This window comes from Passer domesticus, chromosome 2, assembly GCF_036417665.1.
Source record: "Passer domesticus isolate bPasDom1 chromosome 2, bPasDom1.hap1, whole genome shotgun sequence".
Classification (NCBI taxonomy): domain Eukaryota; kingdom Metazoa; phylum Chordata; class Aves; order Passeriformes; family Passeridae; genus Passer; species Passer domesticus.
Window position 1 is genome coordinate 20,600,725 of NC_087475.1, and position 22,389 is coordinate 20,623,113.

A 22,389-nucleotide genomic window follows, 5' to 3' on the forward strand; every position below is an offset into this window, starting at 1 on the left:
ACTACCAGCTTATATAGCCAACAGTCTTAGTTTCCAGCTATGAAGTATACATTAATATGCAAAGATTGATGTTGATATGCAAAGAATGATTGATATAAAATTATTCCTGAGGAATATTGATAACTTCCCATCATTCCAGTGGATGCTTGAGATTATTACAGCAGAATATGCTGCTGGTAATATAGTTCTATATTTTTATTTTCTGCATATATGTTCATCTTGAGGTTTTGCTTTTTTTAATACACAAAAGAATATGTGAATACTGGAATAATAACTGCATGGTATCAGTTGGATAGATCCTCAGGTGCTTTGATTGCCATTTCTCCACTGAAATTATTTCCCACTCCCTCATATTTACTCAAGGTATAGAGTGTGACTTTGGACTAAGGCAAGTTGCTTAATGCCACACTGACAATCTGTGGTAGAGGGAGGAACTGATCCCATACCTTTATTCCTGAACCAAGATTTCTCTGGTTTCTTACTATATTTTATTGTGCATATCCTTTTGAAATAGTGCAATGTTATGAATAAGCTCAAATAATAAAATCTGAAACAAATGATAAATTGACCTTGGCACTGCTTAAAGAAAGCCATTAGTGTGCACATCACAGGCTCCTTCCAGCTGCCACTGAAGTTTCTGTTAAGATTTCCCATTACTTCTTCATGACCCGGAGCCGGTTTCAGGAGTGACAGTGTATCCCGTCCAGTTGGAATAGCATTTCAGTTTAACTAAAGATAGATGCAGTTTTTAAACAGTGGAAGGGGGGAAAAAGGCAAAATAATTTCAAGTGAAAATTATTTGACAAAATGTCCACTGGTGTTTACTTTACAGTGAGGAAACAAAACTATTGGCTGAGGAAATTGGGGAATAACATTTAAGCCTCAGGAAAGAAACAAATGTTTTAATCTTTCCATCTTATGTCTGTATTTTCTGCAGAGCAAAACAAAAATATTAAATAAAGTGTCAAGGATCTTTCACAGGAAAGAATTCAGCTAAGCATGAGGGCATGAAATTCGAGAAGTTTTTAACATCTGTGACAGTTTGCTGTATGCTTTGAAATAGAAAGCAATACTAAACAAGAAACATTCAGTTGACACATGTTCCTCAAGTCACTAGAATTTTAGCTATGATCATTGCAATCCAGACATCAAAAATTGACAGATAAGATGTTTTGCAGCCCTGTCTGGTTTTGCCTGTCGTGGTCTTATTTTTGATTCCACGAAAATGAATGATTAAACTCTTGTTCCTGTCACTGGAAGGTGTCTGTGCCATGCTATGAAGTTCATATCCAAAATTCTGACAGGAATATATGGGCAACATTTTCTGTCAGGAAAGAATTCAGGGTAAAATTAAACACAATTTTTTTTTTTTTGCATCTGCATCATGGAGAACCAGAAACATCCATCCAAATGATTTGTAGCAGTGTCTGAAAACCATGATGCTTCTGTTTGGCACAGCTGGTACACTGAAAAATTGTGTTGCTCTGAGATTACAGCTGGGAAAGGATGTGGCACCTCAAACTGTGACAAATGTTTGCATAATTTTCTACAACATAGTAAACTTTGTATATAAAGAAAAATTTAACATTTTAAGCAGTTACACTAGCTTTTGCATGGCTTTAGTGACCAGCTTAGTAAAATAACATTGCATGACCTGCCAAACCATTTCTGTGCACTGTCAGCTTTAAGCTGCTCAGCCCTGCAAGCTTTCTTTGCATTTGCAAGAGCTGAAGTCCAACTTTGCAGTCAACTCTAACAATCTCAGAAATGTTGCTGACATGAAACTGCTGCCATTCTTTATGCACACTTTGTCGAGAATATTTTTCTCCAAATATTCTTAAAAAAACATTCATTAACTGCCACTATAAAGAAAGCATTTCTGGAGAATGGTCTAGGGAGAGCAGAGGAGAAGCTGCTCTTTAAACTGGGTTTATGCCTTTGAAATTGTGAGCAGTAAGTGGCCATAGATCTCTTACTAGTCCAGGGAGCTGCAGTTGGTTTCATTCTGAATAGGAAATATTCAGGCTGGGAAAGGTTTTCAAAGTATAGGCATCCAAAATATTACCAGAACAACATCCAGGAGCAATGTTCTTGGTCACAATAATACAATAATATAATCTGAATACACAAATTATCAGTTTATTTATAACAATCAGAAGAGATCAGAAGAAATGGTTATTTAATATGTTTGGGAAGTGCATGCAGTTACAGAGATACATTGTTTTCTCTCAATATTTTTGAAGAAAAAAAAAATTTGAGGAATACTTAGTTCAGTGCAAATGATCATGTGGCTTCCAGTTCTCATACAGAGAGAACAAACACTACAATGTGCATAAATCAAGATCATTTGTGCCAGAGAATTATTCTCTCTCACTTGGTTTAAAGTGAAATGGTGATCTGATGCTCCACTCAGCTTTTTCATGTTTTAGTAAGCTGCGTGCTTTGAAGCATGGAAAACATAAGCTGTGACCAACGTGGTTCTCTGGTAGCTTATGGCTGGTTCAGTATGGAATGTATATTTAATTTGTAGTTATTTAGAAGATTTTAAAGAATAAAATATTTCCTATTCTTTTTTCTTAACCCTTTCCTTGGGAGTTCTGTGGGGTTGTTATCATTCTTGCTTTAATAATTTCAGAGTAGTACACACTCTGAATAAGCACACTTCATGTGACAGAAGACTACACTGGAAATTTTGGCATTACAGTAATATTTTTTTCCTTCTCATTTAGTGTAGTGTTATATATTCAGATATAACCTATTTTTAAGAAAATTGACCACTTTTCCCTAATTTTTGCTTTTTATTCTTTTCTCTTGGCCAAAGGAATCTTGCCCAAATGGCATCTCTTTAACCAACCACAAAAGATGTTTATTCTACTTAATTTTCAAAGGCCATTAAACTATAATATCACAGACCTTTCATGTTTATCTTCAGAGAGGTGGTGTTTGCTTGCATCTGTGTGCAGGCCTTACCATGGATCTGAACAGTTTATGGAAATACGGGGCTGAAATTCATGGATTACTTACACATATTTCATTTTAGTACAGGCAAGACTGTTCACTGCAACTGTTTGATTTCTAAAATGAAGAATATTTATTAATTTTACTGAAACCCAAGTTCATAAATGCTGTTGAATACATTCCTTTGCGGATTTTTTATCTGAAGTGGTTACAAAAGCAACTTCTTCAATAAGATACAGTACTTAGCCCTGTAATCCTAAATTTACTGTCCTGACAGCTGGAGAGCTGGAAAGGAGCAGCCTTTTCTTTATTTGTGTTTCTGTCTTTGTCAACTCTTCCTGGTTCATGGTGGAAACACTGAATTGAATATATCTTCCTTATGACCCTCTCAGCTCAGCCAAAAAAAAAAAAGGAAATTCAGTAGATTAAAATAAGAGATTGTTGAGATTATTTATCACAACTTGAAATTATTCCATTAGAATTTAAATAAAATTTAGTTCTTAAATGCTCAGGAAATGAAACTTAATAACTTCTAGCACTGCTTTGAGAATTAGAAAGATTTCTAAGATTAAGTGAATAAAAGGTCATCTAGTAGAAGAGCAAAGAAAAAAAAACTTTAAAATATCTATTTTCACACAGGGGATTTGACATCACATTTGGCACTAAATATTTTGTATTTTCTTCACAAGATGCAGGTTCATACAAAAATGTGCTAAGCCATTTAATACTCAGAATTTTAAAACAAATTTCAATTATGAATAGCTGTGACTCTCCAGGAGTTCTGCTCTCACCTCATAACTGTTGGCATCCAGGGCATTTTCAAAGTATTCTCTCTGGTAAATGCCTACTGGTGTAACTATATCATGCTAAAAAGGAATTCGTTTCACAAATTAATCTGGAAAAACCAAGGCTGAAACAGAATTTCTGGTTAAAATTGGAGAGGAGCCTTTCCCACAGCAGCTAGTCTCAAACTTGGGTTGTGGCAGATAGTCTGGAGTTATTGCCATGGCTGATTTGCTGCACAGATGTGCAAAATCTGATTATAGCCTTAGTGAAAGTCATCACTCCTTCGTAAAATCATCTTAAGAAAGGAACAATTTTGTACACAGTTTCAAGTACCTACTGCTGTTGCCCACTTTTTCCACATGTCTGTCTGTCTGCATATTTACACACCCCTGTGTGTGTGGTTCTGGGGTACCTGCTGGTGTGCAGGGGCTTGTGGCACACAGCCAGCACATTCAGAGGCCATGAGTTAGATGAGAAAGCCATGACTGCCAGGGAACAAGCTGCTTTAACCAAGTATCCACAATGGAATTTGGAGTACCAAAGAATTTGGATTAACATTGCCAGTTTTGTTTTGGTTGGTTTTTTTTCCATCACCATCCTTTTGTCGTTTCTAATTTATTTCTGCATTTGCAGCTTTTGGAAGGGCTTTTTTGAAAGGGGCAAAGAATCTGGGAGTTCTTTTATTCTGGGAGAATAAAAGTCAGATTTCCTGGCTACAAGTCATGTGCCTGGACCACAAATTTTCCTTTACAGAAAAACCAGTTTTGTACTAGCTTGTATCCTTGATTATTTCTCCTCTCCTCATATTTTCGGTTGGTTCACACAATGTTATAGGATACTTCAGAATAATGCCTCAGATTAAAAGTCTTTGTTAAGAGAGAGTACTTTAAATGTCTTCTCTTGTTTGTGTGCATTTGTTTTCTTAGTCATATTTCACCATTGTTTGTTCAGGATGTGTCTGATACATCCAAAGAAGAGCAATGAAGCTGCTGAAGGGTCTAGAGAGTGACTCATACAAGGAATGGCTGAGGGAGCTGGAATTGTTTAGCCTGGAGAAAAGGAAGCTCAGGAAAGACCTTATCACTCTGTACAACCACCCGTGAGGTTACAGACAGCTGAGGGTTGTCCTCCTCTCCCAAGCAACCAGTGACAGGACAAGAGGACACAGTCTCAAGCTGTGCCAGAGGAGGTTCAGATTGGACATCAGGAGAAATTTCTTCACTGACAGGTTAGGTATTGGAATGGGCTGCCCAGGGAGGTGGTGGAGTCACCTGGAGGTGGTCAAGAAATGACTGGATGTGGCAGTCTGTGCCGTGATGTAGTTGACATGGTGGTTGGTCAAAGATTGGACTCAATCTTGGAGGTCTTTTCCACCCTGATTGATTCTGTGGTTCCATGATCTGACAACAGCTGTTTCATTTTAAGTCTTAATTCTATGCATTTTTAAAAGGTAGGAGGTATTTTGTTAAGACAAGAGGTCCTACAGACAGTGGCTATCAGTTAGACTTTTAATGAATCATTGCTCGTGAGAGCAATGAAATCTGTAAAAGATAGCTCAATAGGCCATGCAGACTTTCTTTTTTACTTGAATTATTTTGTTATTTTTACTTTTGAGTAACTACTTCTAGACTGTTATAGTTATTTATTAAAGGTATGTCTTCTGGCTCCCAGTGAAACACTAGAACTTTTATTCTTCAATACTATCATCTTTCTAGATACTAACAGGTGTTTCTCGGTTGAAGTTCTAAAAGTCCTATACTTTAAATATTTTTAATAGATAAATACTGTTCAAATCCTCAGAACCAACTCTAGAGTCTACTTTTAGAGTACAGTTCATCTGTAGAAGATTGAGTAAGAAATTAAAGGAGATCATAGTCTTTCTTTGCAGTTAAGAAAATTTAAGTAGTCAGGAGGGGTTAGAGAATCATGTAGGTATCCCCTAGTTCTGCATTTCAACATTGTTTTCAAGTCTTGCATGCTTTATTTTGGAGTGCTGAGCTCCATAAATACCTGTAATTTGCTGTAAAATTGGAGAAATAATAATGGTGCTTTGCTATTCTGCAATGTTCTCTCTTTTCAGTGCTCCTTGAAGGTTATTCTGACACATAGTTTACTCACACTGTACGCTCTGCTCTGTGGATATTATTGGTAGGATCACAATTCAAGACTGCTAGGTATCTAATTTGAATTTCATAATCAAAGGCATGGTCTTCTTTTCTGAGCTGCTATTGTAAAACATATTTTTCATTTCTATTTGGTTTCTTTTGGATTTTTTTTACATTCATGTGCCAAAAACTTGCCTTGAACTGTGAACTTTAAAGGAATACAGTCTTTCATGTATGAATATGTTTGAAGACCTGGGTAAATTTGTGAATGGAGTGGAGATGCAGATGTTTGAAATTTGCAGTGCAGCCATTCAATAGCTTATTTGAAGTTATGTGTTATAAAAACTAGATACAGAATCACTGTTCTCCCATCTTCCAGGAAGTACAGGAAAGATGTTTAGTGTGTTAGCAATAGAGAGAGGTCATTGACACTTTGTACTAATACAGACATCATAATCTGTTTAGACAAACTATATTTCCCTTTATTCTCCTTTCTTGTTTATTATATTTTTAACTTTAATACATATGCATGATGTTATAGCATGGGGCAGGGATGCTGCTCTCTGCATATATCTTAACATTCAGCAAAATGATGATTCTCTCATGACTGGAGCTTTTAGAAATGAGTCCAACATATTTTTAATTCATTAGTGTCGAGTATTAATCAGATCACCTTCTGTGGTATGCTTATTACTTTAGACAGGTAAATGAAGTAATTAATTTATGAGTAAAAAATGTAGTAATTAAAACAGTGGCAAAACTCATTTCAAGAGCAGTCTATCATGCATATACTTCTAGCTTTAGTTACTCACATTCTCTGGAATGAGAGTAAACATTTCTCTGAATTGAACAATTGAATAATTCTCTGAATTGCTGAATTACTTCCTGCAATGTACATCTGTTCTCTAAAGTCACACAAAAATGCTGTTTAAGGAAGGAGTTAAATGCAAAACATCAGATGTAATTACCATGCACAGATAAAGGTAATAAAACAATTCACCTTAAACAATGCATGGTGGATTCATGTGAAGTGTGGGAAACACACTGAATATGTTTGTGAGGAAGCAGACTCTGTAAGTCATTTGGACTGCATTTTCATCCATTATGAGCAGATTTGTCAGAGAGATCATTCTGTATCTCCAAATCTCCAGCATGCCCTCTCAATTTTTTCATTGTTTTTCCTTATTCCACTTTATCTAGCAAAAGGAGGTATGAGGCAGCAGAAGAGCAAAATATGTTTCAGGTGAGGTATAGATAAAAAGCATGGGACTCCTGGTGGGGATTAGTGACTGTGCAGGACAGCAGTTCAGTAGATTCCCTGTGTCCTGTTTATGCTTTGTTCAGCTTTTGTTGAAATCAAATTCTGCTGGATCTATAACATCATCATGCTGTTTTATTTTATACACACACACACACACACACACACACACACACACAAATTAAACAAGGACTGATAGGATTCTGTTAACAATTTTTTGTTCTTTTTCTTCATACCATACACTTTACCTGAATGTAGGAGAGAAACTATGAGAAGACAAGCTTGCATAAAGAAGCTGTAAGAAGCCTCTCCGATTGAAACATTACTTTCCTGCTTTTTCAGTACTGTTTTCTGTTAAGCTTCTTCAAAAATCTTTCTCTATAATGCTTGCAGAAAAAACACTACTGCATTTTAGCTTCAGTCTTCATTATATGTCATTACATAGTCAAACAGGAAATTATTTATTCAAACAGGAAATTATTATTTCATAATTATAAAGCCTTTTTCATTCAGTGTAATATTGTTAATTTTTTTATTAATTAATATTCTTAGGCCTTAATTCTTCACCTTTAAGTATAAACAAGTGTGTCTAGTCCATTCTTATAAAATCCTGTCTACATTAGGAAATCTGTTCTAAAGGTCGATTTGGCTCATTCAAACCTGCAGCAACATATCCTGATAACACATTCCCTAGACTACAAATGGATTTCCACCTTTGCTCCAATTATAACATTTGTTTAAAAACTTGGGATCAGAGGGGGTCTTTAGTTGTGGCAGAAGGGGTGACTGTGAGAGGCCCTTGTAACAATCCCTATGGATCTCAACACAGGCACACCCAGCTCCTGCTGCTGGGGTGAGTTGCCCAGTTACCTGAGAGATGCAGCAATACAGGCTGTATGGTTGTGTTACATGTTAGTGCTGTTGAAATTACTCTGCCTTTTTATATTCCTTTTGTTTTCTTAATTAAAAATAATTATAGGAGTCAAATTACTAGTTTATTCTTTTCAGAGGCTTTAAACTTAAAAAAGCCAGTTGATAAGATCATAGCAAAATTCAGGTTGGAAGAAGTCTAGAAGCCAATCTAGACTAACCTCTTGCTTAACCATAAGCTACCATGAAAGCTACTTGCTTAACCATAAACTACATGAAAAAGTAGATTTCCTTAAGTTCTTAAGTTCCTTAAGTTCTCTTTTTCAAATTTAAGTTACATATTTTTGTTGGAACCTGACTGATGATATAAAACCTGTTATTTAAGTAAGCTTACAAATCCCCTTCAGCTAACACAACTTTTCCCATGTCTATAAAATTTCAATTTATGTGTATGTGACTTAGCAAAGCTGACAATTGCAAAGATTTGTAACATGTTTATTTTTTAAGTTTCATCCACTTCTTGATCTTTCGTCTGATAGCACCATCAGTAAAAGAATAATAAAACATCACTTTGAAAATGTCGTTCTATTATATGGTGATGTGAAAACACTTATCCAAACCATTAAATCAGTAATGTGGTGGGATAGATATACATTATACTAAAAATAATGAATTTTGGAAGACAAGAGGACTGGAGGGTAAAAATGCATTTCTTTTGAGTTTGGATCTGTACATCTTTCTCTAGAAGATGTCTTCTTTTACATGGAGTGATTTTTCCACCGAATGGTGTGTGAGTGACACGTTAGGCAATGTTCCTCCTAAAGGTAGCTTTACTGGGGAAACACATATTTGTATTTTTAGAAAGGTGTGACTTTGGCTTCAAGTACCAGTATCTCAGTAAGGCAGTTCAAGAATTTGCTATGTCTTCTGGTATCTGAATACTCACCTCCAAAGACAGCAAAGCACAGGTCATTACACATCTATTTTAATTACGGTGTGATTAATTGATTCATCAAATGGGTGTGTGATGTGCCATGTTCCCCGATAGTCTCAGAACTCTGTTACTGCCAGATGCCTGTCCTGTCTGCAAGAACTCTCTTTACTGGTTCTTAGAGTACCTGGTGCATCCACAATCCCATTTCATAGACCTACTAAGTGCAGTGATTGAATCCAGCTGTTTGCATTCTGTGTGTTGCTATCATTTGCCAGCCACTCACCATGAGAGCTGGGCAGGAAACAATTTTCTCATCCCATTAAAATCTTCTGAGATAAAAAAAAAAAAAAAATAAAAAAAAGTATTTTTAGGCTGTTCCCCAGAAAGGGTAAAAAAACCTCAAAATAGCTTGTCCTTATGACAGTCATTTCAGATATGGAGATTCAGATTCCAAACTGCAAGCTAGATATCTTCATTAAATATTTGTCTTTTTGAATAAACCTTTTGAAACAATAATTTCCTGATGAAGAGTATTTAATATCCCAAATTCCTGATTATTTCTGTGTACCAGAGCCACTATATGCACATAGATGATTTGCCCTTGTTGAAAAACCTATTTTTTTTCCACTTGAGCAACTGCCAATGCTTTGGGAAAAGCAGACATTGCACACTAATATCCCTCTCAGCACCACAGATCACCCATGCTTCATATAGCATCATTAGATATATCTGCTGAGAGTATGAATTGCATTTCCTGCCTCTTTTTTCTTTGTAGTCACTGTCAGTGACGCAAATCTAATAAAAATAGTAGGTATATCCCTGTCCACAGATGGCTTTCTTGTGAAAGAGGAGGATGTAAACCCATAAATCTCTTGTTACTTTACTCACCTAAATGTCAATTTTGGCTCTAACTCTAGTGCTTTGTCTTATTATTCATAATATTATGCTGCATTATATGATATTATTTGTATATTATATTGTACTTGAAAAGCACAATATTTTAGACACTGTACAAGCTTAGTAGATGGCTCTTTCACAGACTAAAACAGAATATCTAGGAATTTACAGTCTTGCATTTTTTAACCCAAACTACTACTGCAGTGTACAACTTCAAAAGGTTGTACAAAAGGTTCATTGGTACAGGTTCATTGGAAATTCTGACCTAACACATATTCCATGCTCATGGAGGTGTTGGCTCTTAAGGGGTGGTGGGAAAGAGTAGGCTATACTTTTTTCACTTAAGTTGTGCATATGTTGGGAATTTTTCATGATCTGATTACTATGATTAGTGAGAGATGCCTCGGTGCAAATTAACGTGCAAAGGAGATCTTATGCTGAAATCATTAATATGGACCTTATTTAACAGTAAATGTGAAGTAGAGCAATAGAAAAATAGGAAAAAGAGAGAGAGAGGGCAAAGAAAGAGAGTGACAGACAGAGTAGAAAGATAGTCACCATGCCTGTGGATCCAGTGGCACCCCATTGGTCCTCTTCTTCTGGTTTTCTTGGTCATGGGGGTCCCCCAAAACACAGAGTCCAGTGGGTTAATATGTGCTCAGGTATATGTGGGTACACCCAAGCACCACCCCTGCAGGGGCCAGGGAAAATTTACACTGCCTTTTGCAAGACTGGATGTGTCACAATGTTTGTGGATCACACACAGTTCTCTGGTGGAAGGCCTCAGGAATGAGTCTGGGGGCACTTGGAGAATCTTTGATAGTTGATCCTTTCTAAGCCATGGCAGCTACCTCTCACATAAATGTGTTGTGTGAATGTGACCTTCCTGGGGTGGGGAAGTTTTACAGCTGGGGCAGTTTGTGTCAGGGAAAAAAATTCACATGATAAAAAGCACCATCCCGTCTCCTCAGGTCTACTTACTCAGCCCAGCCTGCAGCCTCTGGTGGTTGGTGTCACTTCTTCTGTCATATGTGGACCAGAGCTTTCACCATCACTCACTCAAAAAATCCTCCTCCCCCTTGACTGGCAGGGAAGGAGTGTGAAAACCTGACCTCAGTAAATGAGCCTTGTTTACTTCTCCTTAGACCTGAGATAATTGGACAATAGTACAATGTTTATCTTATCTCAAGGTTCTGTCAGGTGGCTTAACTCAAAGTCCAAATTCCAGAAATCCTGGAGGCATATTTGGGGTGGGGGGTGGGCTTTTGTAGCTTTTTTATAGTTTGCCATAGAGGGCAAATCCTTCAGTGATCCTAATACTGTTTAAGACAAGTAGGATTTTTAAGTCTCTTACAGGGTTGAAGGCTAAGAAGGCCTAGAGCTAATTGTGATATGAATCAGAAATAGCACTGTAACTCATACTGCAGGTAACTATGAACCCTGCAGGTTTTCACAGTGCTGATCAGCAACTGGTTGGACACCAGAACTGCTGAATACCCTCTCTACTGCTGCTTCAGGATGTGTGTGTGTGCAGGAGCAGCGTTGGTAAAGGCAGTGTATGCCTGCTTTGGCAGAGAATGTGGTGCTGTCCCCACTGAATGCAACAACAAGGCTTCCAGCAGCTTTTTCTCTAGGTGATGTTTGATCTGCTGGCTCTTGGGGATGTCCTCAGAGTGTCTGTTCACTCACAGATTTTTCTTTGTAGTACTACAAATGGTGTGTGATGTCTGCTAAGAAGCAGCCAGTACTGGGCCAGTGAATAGGGAGAAACAGCTGGCACATCTGGCTCTGGGATACTGCTGAGAACTGGGCAATGCTGGGTTACTCCATCAGTGCAGCTCCTGGGTGTCCAACACATCACCTTTCTCTCTGAAGCCAGCATGATTTGTTGAATACTTTTCAGTATATTACTAATTTTAAGTGAGTTGTTTAGAAATGGAATTGTGTGTAGGCAAAATGATTGGATACTTCATACTGTGCTAGATACTATATGCTATAAATTTCTCTTCTAATTTATGGTTATTTCTATTCATTCTATGAAAAGATCAGCAGTAAAAGGAAAACGGCAATGAGCAGCTTTTTTTGATACTTTCCTGACTACTGGTGTATAAATAATTTCTGAAAGATATGGTTAACTTCCCTGGTGGGAAAATAAAAATGCTAAATAATTCTAAAGAGTGGAAACAGCTCTACCCAGCAATTTATTTTTTAAGATGCCAATAATAGAGCTGGTAGCTTCATGATTATTTTCTTTAAATAGTTCAAATAGAACAAGAACAAGAGCAACTAAAAATCAAGGGATATCTGCAAGATATAGACTTTGTAGGGTAATCTTCTATTATATATATCTTTTATTTACAGACTGAAAAGCTTATGATTCTCCTCCACAGCATAGCTGGATATCCCTTAAAGCTTAATGGCTTTTTCTTAACAATGCTTATCTTTTGAGGGAACAAAAACTCCACTATAAGGACAGGTAAGGAAAGAACAGCGAGATCAGGATTATCCAAGGTCACAGTGAAAGCACACAATAGCAATAGAGACGAAGTGCAAACTTTAAAATGTGTATTAATACCTAGTCTTTCTTAGTCTTTCTCTCCACAATATCCTTTATACTGCTACACGCTGCTTTTACTTGTAAGGAGCATCACATGTTGTGTGATTTAGCCTTCTATTAATGGTAAGACACCCACAATTCTATCTCTTTTCCCAATGCTCTTTGAAAATGAGTTCATCAGTACCCCAAATGTCTCCAGGGAACCATTCTTGTTGTCACAGTTGCTATTCAAATGATAGAAACATGCAGAGGAGGAGATTTGCCTGTGTGAATGAACCCCCACGATGGAAGGTGACCTCTGTCTGCCAGACGCGTCGGGCGGGTCCACTGCGTGATCCTGCATGAGAGGAGCTGCCTTCCAGCCCCTGAGCACAATGTCTGGGCTGGGGGTCACCCTGCAGCCCCCTGCCCTCTGCTCCAGGCCACGGGACTGACCTCCTCCCTTGGAGAGCAAGACCCCTGCCAGCCCAGCTGAAATGGGCTCAGCAGATTCCAGCCTGAGTGCAAGGCTCAGGGCTTGGCTTTCGGCAAGAAAATCGGTAATAGGAGACAACATTTGTCTTTGGAGGCACTGCTGCTGCCAAAGAGTACATTCACCCCCATTCTTATTCAAATAAGGTGCATATTCAAGACTTCACTTGTTCTAAAAGCTCTGTGAAATCTTGAGGAGAGAAAAATAGAAGAATGCTGTCAAGCTTCCGTGGCAATTAAAAAAAAAATATATATAATGATATGCTTTTTCTATAGTGATTTCTAGTGTAATTTCTGTGATATGGTTGCACATATATGTGTATGCATATGTACATATGTACATGTAGTAAGTCCGTGTGTGCATGGGAATAAAATAATGTCATCATCATCATCAGAAAAAAACACCAGGGATGTCTGAATTAGCTAGTAAAGGTTATACATGGAATTGGGAAGTTCCATGTGTGATTAACCTAGATTCCTTCCAGTACCCTTGTTTAATTCAGGACTATTTGTATGAATGAGAGATGCCACATCTTGTTGTTGAGTTAGTGCCAGCAAGAGGTGACCATGTGGGTTGAAATGGCACACAACTGAAAACCAACACATTTTGCATATTTTAGACTAAAGTTGCTTCAGGCAACTTTCAATATAATTTCCTTTACTTCATCACATGGAAAACAAATCAAATGGCTGCATTACAGAAAAATGGGACATTCCCAGGGTACAATACTTGCAGTGTTGTTACTTCCTTCTGTTCTAGTGTCCATGATACTTAACAGCTCAAACTGAATTTCATTCAGAAGACATTTACAGTCTGAGGATTAGATTCCTTTGTCCTCCACATCCTTGAATAAGAGAAGGTGGGAAAGACAGAATGAAAGACCTGAAATCTGGTACATTCCAGATATTGAGGTTTCTATACAGCAAATTACTTCTTGGAGTTACTGTGTCTTAGAGCATCTCTGTGTAGCTTTTCCCAGATATCCTTCAATTTCCACTCACATGCAGAGACCTGAGAGAATATTAGGTTCTCTTGCAGAAAAATTGATTATTCATTTGAAAATTAAACCTGTCCTTTTTATTTTTCATAAAAGCTGTAATAGTTTAAGCTCTACAAAAAAAGCTGGTGTGTAGGACAAAAGGGATTTCTTACCACAGGATCAGGGTTGATTTTATATCCCCCTTTCATTAATCTAAGGTGCCTCAGAGAACTGTGTATATGTCAGACTGCATTTTATTGTAGAGGTTAATTGCTGCAAAGGATGATCTATCTGCTAGAATTTTTGTTCACATTAATAAACTCTCTTGGTAGTTGTATAAACATTTACTGTAGTCCATTAATGAAAAGTGTGCTAGTGCAGGTGCTGAGTATACCACAATAAAATTTTAGCAGTCAAGAGGTTGTTTATTGTACTTGGTCACATACTCTTTTACACTCACATGTATTGAGACTGAAATGGAAAAAATGAAAAACCAAGATTAGTGCCTCTTAATATGGGAAACAAATTAAAGGAAAAAATTTTTATCCACTGTGCCTTTTTTTTAGCTGTAAAACAATGCATTATTAATTTAGAGGAATTAATGTTATTTCTCCAAGCATGCTATTCACGATTTTTATTTCTCTTTTAGTATTGCCATAAAAACAATGGAAACCAAGAACTCGTGACAGCTCATTTTAGGTCTGGTAGGCTTGAACGTAAGCTGAGCTGCCCAGAGAGAGTTGGTGAAAGAGTTTACTTGCTGTAATTGTAATAAAGGAAATTTAAAAACCACAACCTGTTTCAAGTCAAAAACGAATAACTGAATATTGTCTTAAACATTTTTCCCCTCTCGTTGGCATGGTTATGTTCTTTAGGCAAGTGGCATTATTGGTCTCAGGACACAACTGCTATTTCTTTAGATAAGTAAACCTGTGCTTCTGAACCATTCAGTCCAGTAATTCCAGTAATTCCAGTCCAGTAACTACAAATTCCAAGTTTGTAGTATCAGAACCTTGGCTTTCCAGTGTAAGAAAAAAAAAAAAAAAAGCTAAGAATAGATCATAAGTAGGGATCCAATCACATAGATTACTTGTTCCTGGTGTTGTGCTTCATACATGCCTAAAGGGTTTGAAAAAATGTTAGGCACATTTGTTGTTTTATACAATGTATCTTCATTATTATTCTCTAGATCACATTTATTCCACAAAGGTGTCCATTCTCCGACTGCCATGCTATTTTAGCTATTAAAATATTACAAAAGCATAAAAATATTTTTAAAAGTGTGAGGTGTTTAGCTAGAAAATTCAGATTTATGTCATTATTATTACTACATCATTATAACTTTTTTTTTGTGTGCCTGCAAGATATGGATTTCTGGATTTCCGTTTCCATGTGCCTCACATATGTAATAGAGATATTTTATAGTTTTCTTTTTTTCTTTCTCGACTTTGTGCCTGAAGCATCCGTGCTCGCGGTGGAGCTCAGCTTTGCGCGGTTCAGCCATAGGAGGGAGCCTCTCCTCTTCCGAATTCAGCGCGGGAGCTGCAGGCGCTGCCTGGGCAGGTATCCTCCTGACATCGCGTTTGGAGGTGGAAACGCTTCCTTTGCTCCTGTGCGGCTGATCCCCCGCAGTTTCACAGGCAGGTCCATTTGCACGCGAGCCAAGGCTGCTGGCTCCACAAACAGCTATGCAGAAACTCTCAAACCTGCTCCGGGGGCGTTTTAGAAGTGCAGGATCATACACGCACAAGAGGGATTTGGGTTTTTTTTGAAAATAGCTGTTACATAAGTACCTGCCAGCTCACTGCATCATCCACAGCTGGTACAAGAGAGAATGGTGTTTGCCTGGTGCTGCAGATGTTATACTCTTTTTCATGACATTTTTCTCTTCACTACAGACAATAAACTTTGGACAGTCCATTTTTCAGTTGTTGTCCATTAATTCAAGTTAGGTTTGACCTTAGCACAAGTTTATGCTGTTCATAATTAAACTTATTCTTTAGTGGAGTTCCTTTAGGTGGAAGGAAACACATGGCAGACTATAATAAAATTTCTGACTACTTTGATTATGTTGAATTGCACCAGTAAGCTGCTATAAGAGAGAGAGGATTAGTCAGTCAAATTAAAAACCACAAAATAGATGCAGAAGGGAAATACATCATTAGAGAGGAAAAACAGAATGGTTAGAGCAGCCTGAGCAGAAGAATAACATAAAATGTTATAAGAGCTTAAAACCCAAATTGTGTTAAATTTTAGGTAATTTGACTGCATAAATCTGAATATGAGATGTAAAGGAAAGTGCCCTTGAAGTTTATATGTTGTCAAAAATAATTTGCTGTGGTTACTTGTGCTTGGTGATTCAGCTTGAAGCTCCCTTTTGCAATGGTCAGAGGTTTCCCTTATGTTTGACCACCAGGTATGCCATCCTCCTCCTCAACATACAGGTCTGAGCTGGGGCACTGAGGGTGAAGTGGCCTCTGAGAGAGGGATGGAGATGCTGCTGAGATGTTACAGAAACACAACACTTGTGGAATGAGAGCTCCCAGTGTACTCAAACAGGAAAGTGGGTGCTCCAGCCTTGCAAAGCTGCCTTTTCAAGTTTCTCTCCTTCTTATTTCAGTTCTAGGCCATATTATTGCTTTCTGAATCCTCTGCCATTCAATATATACTCCGAAATTTGTCCTGGATTGTAAAAGGTTTATTTTACACTATTTTGTAGAAAAGAAAAAAAAATCCCACATTTTCTCACAGCAAGAGCAGTGCATGGTATTAACTCAGGCATTTCTCACACCTAATATTCTACTACTTTTCTTGCATACATTATTGGATAATGTCCAGATAAAGTCATATGTTATTTTTTCTTGTCATATGAATATGATGATAATTCCTGGGAGGAATCTTTAATGAGGGATTAAATCTACAACAGTGCTTATGTTCCAGCTCAGTACTACAAATTCTTGTTTGTATAAGTAGATTTCTTGTATGGGGTCTGATTAACTGTAAGGCATTGATGATGCTTGTGTTTGCAGCAGTTTGCAGGGCAGTTTCCCATAAGCTATTTATACCATATGTCTGTACCCCTCTTTACTCCTTTCTTCTCCCCCCCTTCCTAAATATACCCTAGTTAGCTCTATTAATTTCTCTTTGTTTTGGAAAAATGGACAAGAACATCACTATTTAAATAATTGTGTATATGTTTTCACTGTACTAATATTCAATAGTTGGAATTCCAGCTGTGCTGCAAACCTCTGAACTACAGGGAAAATACATGTGTCTCCTCCAAAAGACTTAACAGTCTGAGGCTCCAAGCCTAAGAATTTTTTAGCAGATGTTTGTCTTTATATGCTAAAGGGGTTACAAAAGTCTTGATGCTTGGGCTTTAAAGGCCCTCCAGTTGTCTCAATAACTGTGTCTGTGTGTCTGCTCCTGTCAGTCTGTCTGTAGCACAGTTGTGATGACAATATCTGATCTTTAAAAAATTCCAGGGAATGTCCACAGTATGGATGTTTCCTGACCCCATGCTGCCCACTGAAGCCTAGGTTGGTGCAGAAGGCTGTGGAAGATGGGCTGGATTATGGGAATTTTTCCTGGCTACACAAGGGATGTGCCCCACTGTCCAAAATGACAGTGTTGGCTTATCATTGACCAGCATGCCATATCTGCCAAAGCCCCTGAAAAGGCACTCAAAATGTGTTTTCTTGCCAAATTTACAGACAACCTCTTTTTTGCTCCTTGTATCTTATTGCTGAAGGAGGTTTAGCATTGTGCAGTATCCCTGCTGTTCTTTTCCTTCACTGTTTTAATTTTGCTCTTCTATCTAACTTCAGGAAGACTGACATATTTACTGAAGTTTACAGGCTGATGCACCAGTGTTGGCTGATGCACTTTGAAGTTCCAAGCTAGATATCCTCAGCTTCACACACACACTCCTAATGTAAACGCAGCTGCACTGCTGAATCCTTGCTTTCATCCAAACCTGAAACAAAAGCAGAGACTGGGTTTAGGCTGAACCCATGGAGATCAAACCCCAGGGAAATGCTATTAGATAACCCTGGATAAAGCGAAACATTGACTTCAGTAACATTCCTGCTCAAGTGACTCCAATCATCAGAGTTTTTAATTTCTCTTCCTTTTTACCCAACTATGGTTTTTTTACTGTGTTCTCCTCTCATTGCTAATCCTTTCTTCCTTGTCGGGTCATTCCTCCTCCAGTTTGCAGAGATGCCACCCCACTGCTTTCTCAGAAAAAAAAAATCTGGTCAAATAGATAAAGAATATTCCTGAAATTTGACATACATGTGTTATATGAGCATAGATCATTAAAAAACCTTACCATTGAATAGTAAACTTTTAAAATTGATTGACTGTGCTAAGGAGCCCATTAAAAAGTGTACTCTTAGAGCATCTACTGACCATAGAACTCATGTTTCTCAATCAAATGCTTAAAAGTCACATGGTGTATCTTTAAAATGTGCATTTCCTTCTGTTTATAAAGATATGCCATCTCCAGATGATCCAGATGATCTTTAAGGTCCCTTCCAACCCAAATCTTTCTATTATTCCATTTTCTACACTGCCTTTAAGAATTACTGGGAGTTTAGGTTAAAAAAAAAATCAAAGAGGTGCAGTAGATTGCATTAATCAGAGTGCACTCACCAGTGTCTCAAAGAGCTCAGGAATCTTTAGTTTTGCTGGAATCTTTTCCAGTGCAATTGCCTGCTCCACTCTGCTTGTAGAAAAGATCCTCCGAACTGCTCTTATGATTGCTATTAAACATGTATGGCTGTTATCCAAATGAAAGCCTTGTCCAAGAGCCTTATGCTTTTTGTTAATCCTAGAAATGAGGAAAGGAGTAAATATTGTGCAAAAAAAAAAAGGTGCTTTGGACAGATTCTACAGATAAGAGGACATAGTTGTGAGCAAGCAGAGAAAACCTTACAGAGCAGAGTGCTGCTATTTCCTAAAGCTCAAACTGTCTTCAGGTATTTATAATGAGTCTGAAAGTTACATTCTGCTACAAGAATGAGAAAAACGAGCTCTCCCAAAATTTTAGTGCCTGTAACTTTTGTCCCATTGTGAATTTTTTGTTCCTCTATGAAAGCTTCCAAGTACAAAGGTGACTGCATTTTTCACGCTTCATTCTTCCTTTTGATCGGTAGAGCTCATCTCATTTGTGCGTGGCATAGTTAACCACCTGCTGGATGGTAGAAAACTTTTTATTTAGAGGTAATGTATTTATATCAAGTGGTCTGTGAAGAGGCCTTATTGTTTCTAAAATGTTTAAGATACTTCCTTCTTTACAATGGGAATGCTCTCAGATTGTTAGGGAGAGGCAAAGAAGCAATGGTGGCAGTTTAGAAACTGTAATTGGGATGCAAATGGTTCACAAGTGCATCTTTTAAAACTTCTTTTCAAAGGGTGAAATTCATACCACATTACTTTCACCATGCTAGAGTCCCGCCCTGAGTCCCACAATGGGATCACCTAAACCAAGAGTGTAATTCTAAGGTGGTTCTTAGGAAAAACAAAACAAAACAAAAAATAAACAAACAAACAAAACCCCAAACCAAACAAATGAGCAAAACAAAGTAAAAATTGGAATTTAATTTATGAAACTTGATAATTGCTGACATTCCTCTGTACAAATCTGTCAGATTTTGCTTTTTGTGGAGTATCAATCAATTTCTGTCTTTTGTTTGATTATCTTTCAGTATCATAAGTTGGGTACTACCTCACGTATATTCTAATTATATTCAAAAAAAATTTGTAATTATGGAAGCACTTAAATATGGTTATCTGAAACAAAGTGCATCTTTTTGAAAAGACAGTACAATTTTTTGGAAGAATGAACAGGAGCCCATATCTTTTGACAGAATTGTGAATATTGAATCCCAAACTAGAAACAATAGTAACATAATTTGTATGATAACAAATACAGACCATATGAAGCTTTATCTCAAACATGAGTAGACTAGGCCCTGGTTTCAGAAATCATCTTCTGGAGCATGATGATCACTGGAGCTGGGGTGAGCTATTCTGGAACAGCAGAGGTTTGGCTTTCTGCCAGAGATTTTGTTGAGGCAGGTCATTTGGCCCCAGTATCCACCTGTAAAATCAGAGATCTGACACCCTCCAGTATCCGTGATGAACCCATCTGATCAGATGAACAATCAGAAACAAAGACCAAGATATATTAACAGCCTGTGCTCCTCTCTAAGGAAATAAGAGGCCAACTACAGGCATTAGGATTCCTTTAATGAGCTCAAGCCTGTGGAGGTGGAGCCTTACGTTTCAGAGTTCATTCACCATCTTCCTTTTTCAGATCTTTCCATGGAAAAGCAGTTTCTTCATGAAGAGTTCTGTGAAATCTAAGAGGACTTTTATGTTAAATATGTTAGTCTTCTAAGAAGATTTCTGAAATAATTTTAGCAGAGAATCTGCATTCAAATACTGAATTTGCAGACATCAATTTTAAGATATATGAATCCTCTGATACGTTATGATGTCTTTTAGGTAATAAATAAAAAAACCATCACATTGCAATTGTTTGCCTCAGATTACTGCAGTGAGACCTTTGTCCAGTACAGAACTGTTCATGATTTGTGGTTCAATAACTGAATTAGCACAGTTAAGAGATAATTCACAAAAGTCACAGTCAAAGCGTTCTTTGGTCATAAATGAAACAAACCAAATTCTTTCTTTCCTTCCCTCTTTCCTTTGTTCTCTGGAGAGGTTGCTATTTTCCTATACTAAAATATGTCTGAAATAAACAATTTGGATTAATTCATCCTCTTGAAGGCTTTTCCTTCTGCGCTTAGACCTGAACTCCAAGTGGAAAGGGATTCCCTTAAATTCACGTTTTTGTGTTCCAGGCATTTATTGCACATTTGGTTCACTGTTAAAATGGCTCTGTATGGTGGAAGATTCTCCTCTGCTCCTGTCTCCTCCTTCAGCTAAGCAATAATGGGGAGACAGGGCTGTGAAGTCACAACCCACATTGTGAAAAGAGATCCCATCCATCAAAATGTCACCTTGGTTTTCTCTCCAGGGTCACAGAGGAACAAAGTCAGCTTGTGTCAGGTTGAAATAGCATTGGTAAGTGTTAGTGTGTGTGAAGCTGGTGGCTTGAAGTCTATTTATTTTGTTTGAAAGGCTCAAACAGCATGCTGCCAAGCAGAGGAACAGGCAGGAGGAAGTCTCCTTATAAATTATTACTGGAAGGCTCACAGCCAACATTTAAGATGTGAAATTATGCCATCTGCTTTTCTAGGTCTTTGATTTACTTTGTGGCAGCTGCCTGTTTCTGAGTTCTTTGCATCTTGTGGGCAAGTAAAACTTGTGCTAAAAACTATTATGACAACAGTGCTTCTTTAACAAGGATTTAATACTTTCTTGAAAAGCAGAGGCTATGCAGGGGATGTTATCTCAATATTTATCTCATGTTTTCAAGATAATTTGTATTAAAAATGTTGTTTCTTTTTACATAAACTGGAAATGAAGATAGAATCATTTTCTCATTGTGAAAAATGAAATTGCTTGTTCTGATTTTAGCTATCAGAAGCATTTCAGCAAGGCACCAGCGGTTTTTTAATACGGTGCCTCATAATGTTATTGATTTTGTGTCTGTTAGGGTCTCTTTTCTTATAATTTTGTTATTGATTTGCTGGGGAAGCATCTTTGTTGGTGGTGGTTTTTTTTACCGTTTGAAATATTTAAGATTTACTCGCACGTTCTTTGTGAAAAAGAAACATCTAAGGCCCAACAAGAGCTTTAGGAAGTCACATGGCCAATTTTAAAAGGAGGAAAAAAAAGCCTAATTACTTCAGTGCGGGCTAACTGAGATGCGCGCGGGTGACTCTTGCAAGCACCCAGGGGTGTTCTCATTTCAGAAATGAGAGGCTGGGAGGGGGATGACTGGAGATGGGCACTTTTCCGTGCCGTGTCCCGTCGGGCACGGTGGCTGGCAGGCTGGTGGCTGCCCTCCCCGGGGATGCTGAGCGGCGGCGGGGCTGGGGCTGAGCGCTGGCAGCATCTCCGCTTCCCCCACCCCCCGGAGGATCGCTCCTGCTGAAGTCATTTGGTGCGAGCTGCTTTTTCCTGTGCGAGGATTAGGGAGTAGGAGAATGGCTTTGTGAGGAAGCTCGGAGAGTGGGAGCTGAAGAGAGGCTGAACAGAGGGGCCGAAAGACTTTAGCCTTTCATAGTTCTTTCAGTCAGTTCATTCTCAGAGACCAATTGCATGCGATACGGCAGCTGGGGGTTTTGTTTGCCTTTCAGCTGTGTACTGTAGGAGAAGCTGGTAAGGTTATTTTTTTTTTCCCTTGTTCTACTGTTCCATGATGCTATTGTAATTGCTTTATCGAAGCGGCTGTTTGGTGAGGAAGGGAAGTTGGTTAATGATGCTGAGGGTCCCTGCATTGTCTCTGCTTTGTGCAGCTGCAGTTTGGGGAGAGGCACTGTTTACAGTACAGGGGCTGGTTTCCGCTGAACAACTTTGCTGTTATTTTTCCGAAGTTCTTTGAGCTTTTCTTTTGGCAAAGCTAGGAAAATAAGCAAGTAAACAGACTTGGCTGT

General features: G+C 38.0%; 1 protein-coding gene and 2 long non-coding RNA genes across 4 annotated transcripts in view; 1 reads left to right on the plus strand and 2 right to left on the minus strand.

The window, feature by feature from the left end:
- Nucleotides 1–10,898, minus strand: part of LOC135293492 (uncharacterized) — a 31,663-nt gene extending 20,765 nt beyond the window's left edge. The window contains exon 1 of the long non-coding RNA XR_010355607.1: nt 10,790–10,898. This is a non-coding gene — a long non-coding RNA (uncharacterized LOC135293492). The remainder of the gene's footprint in view (nt 1–10,789) is intronic.
- The window catches only part of MID1 (midline 1), a 236,795-nt gene that overhangs the window by 44,180 nt on the left and 170,226 nt on the right, over nt 1–22,389 (plus strand). The window contains exon 1 of one of the 2 annotated variants that reach the window (XM_064407719.1): nt 21,706–22,114. The exons of the other annotated variant lie outside the window; for it this stretch is intronic. The gene's annotated coding sequence lies outside the window, so the exon portion shown is untranslated. Of the gene's footprint in view, nt 1–21,705; nt 22,115–22,389 lie in introns of those variants that run through there. 2 annotated transcript variants of the gene reach the window in all.
- Nucleotides 19,767–20,710, minus strand: LOC135295233 (uncharacterized). The gene is made up of 3 exons (XR_010357266.1): nt 20,505–20,710; nt 20,105–20,175; nt 19,767–19,922 (listed from the first exon to the last, which is right to left on the minus strand). It is a non-coding gene; the product is annotated as an uncharacterized LOC135295233 (long non-coding RNA).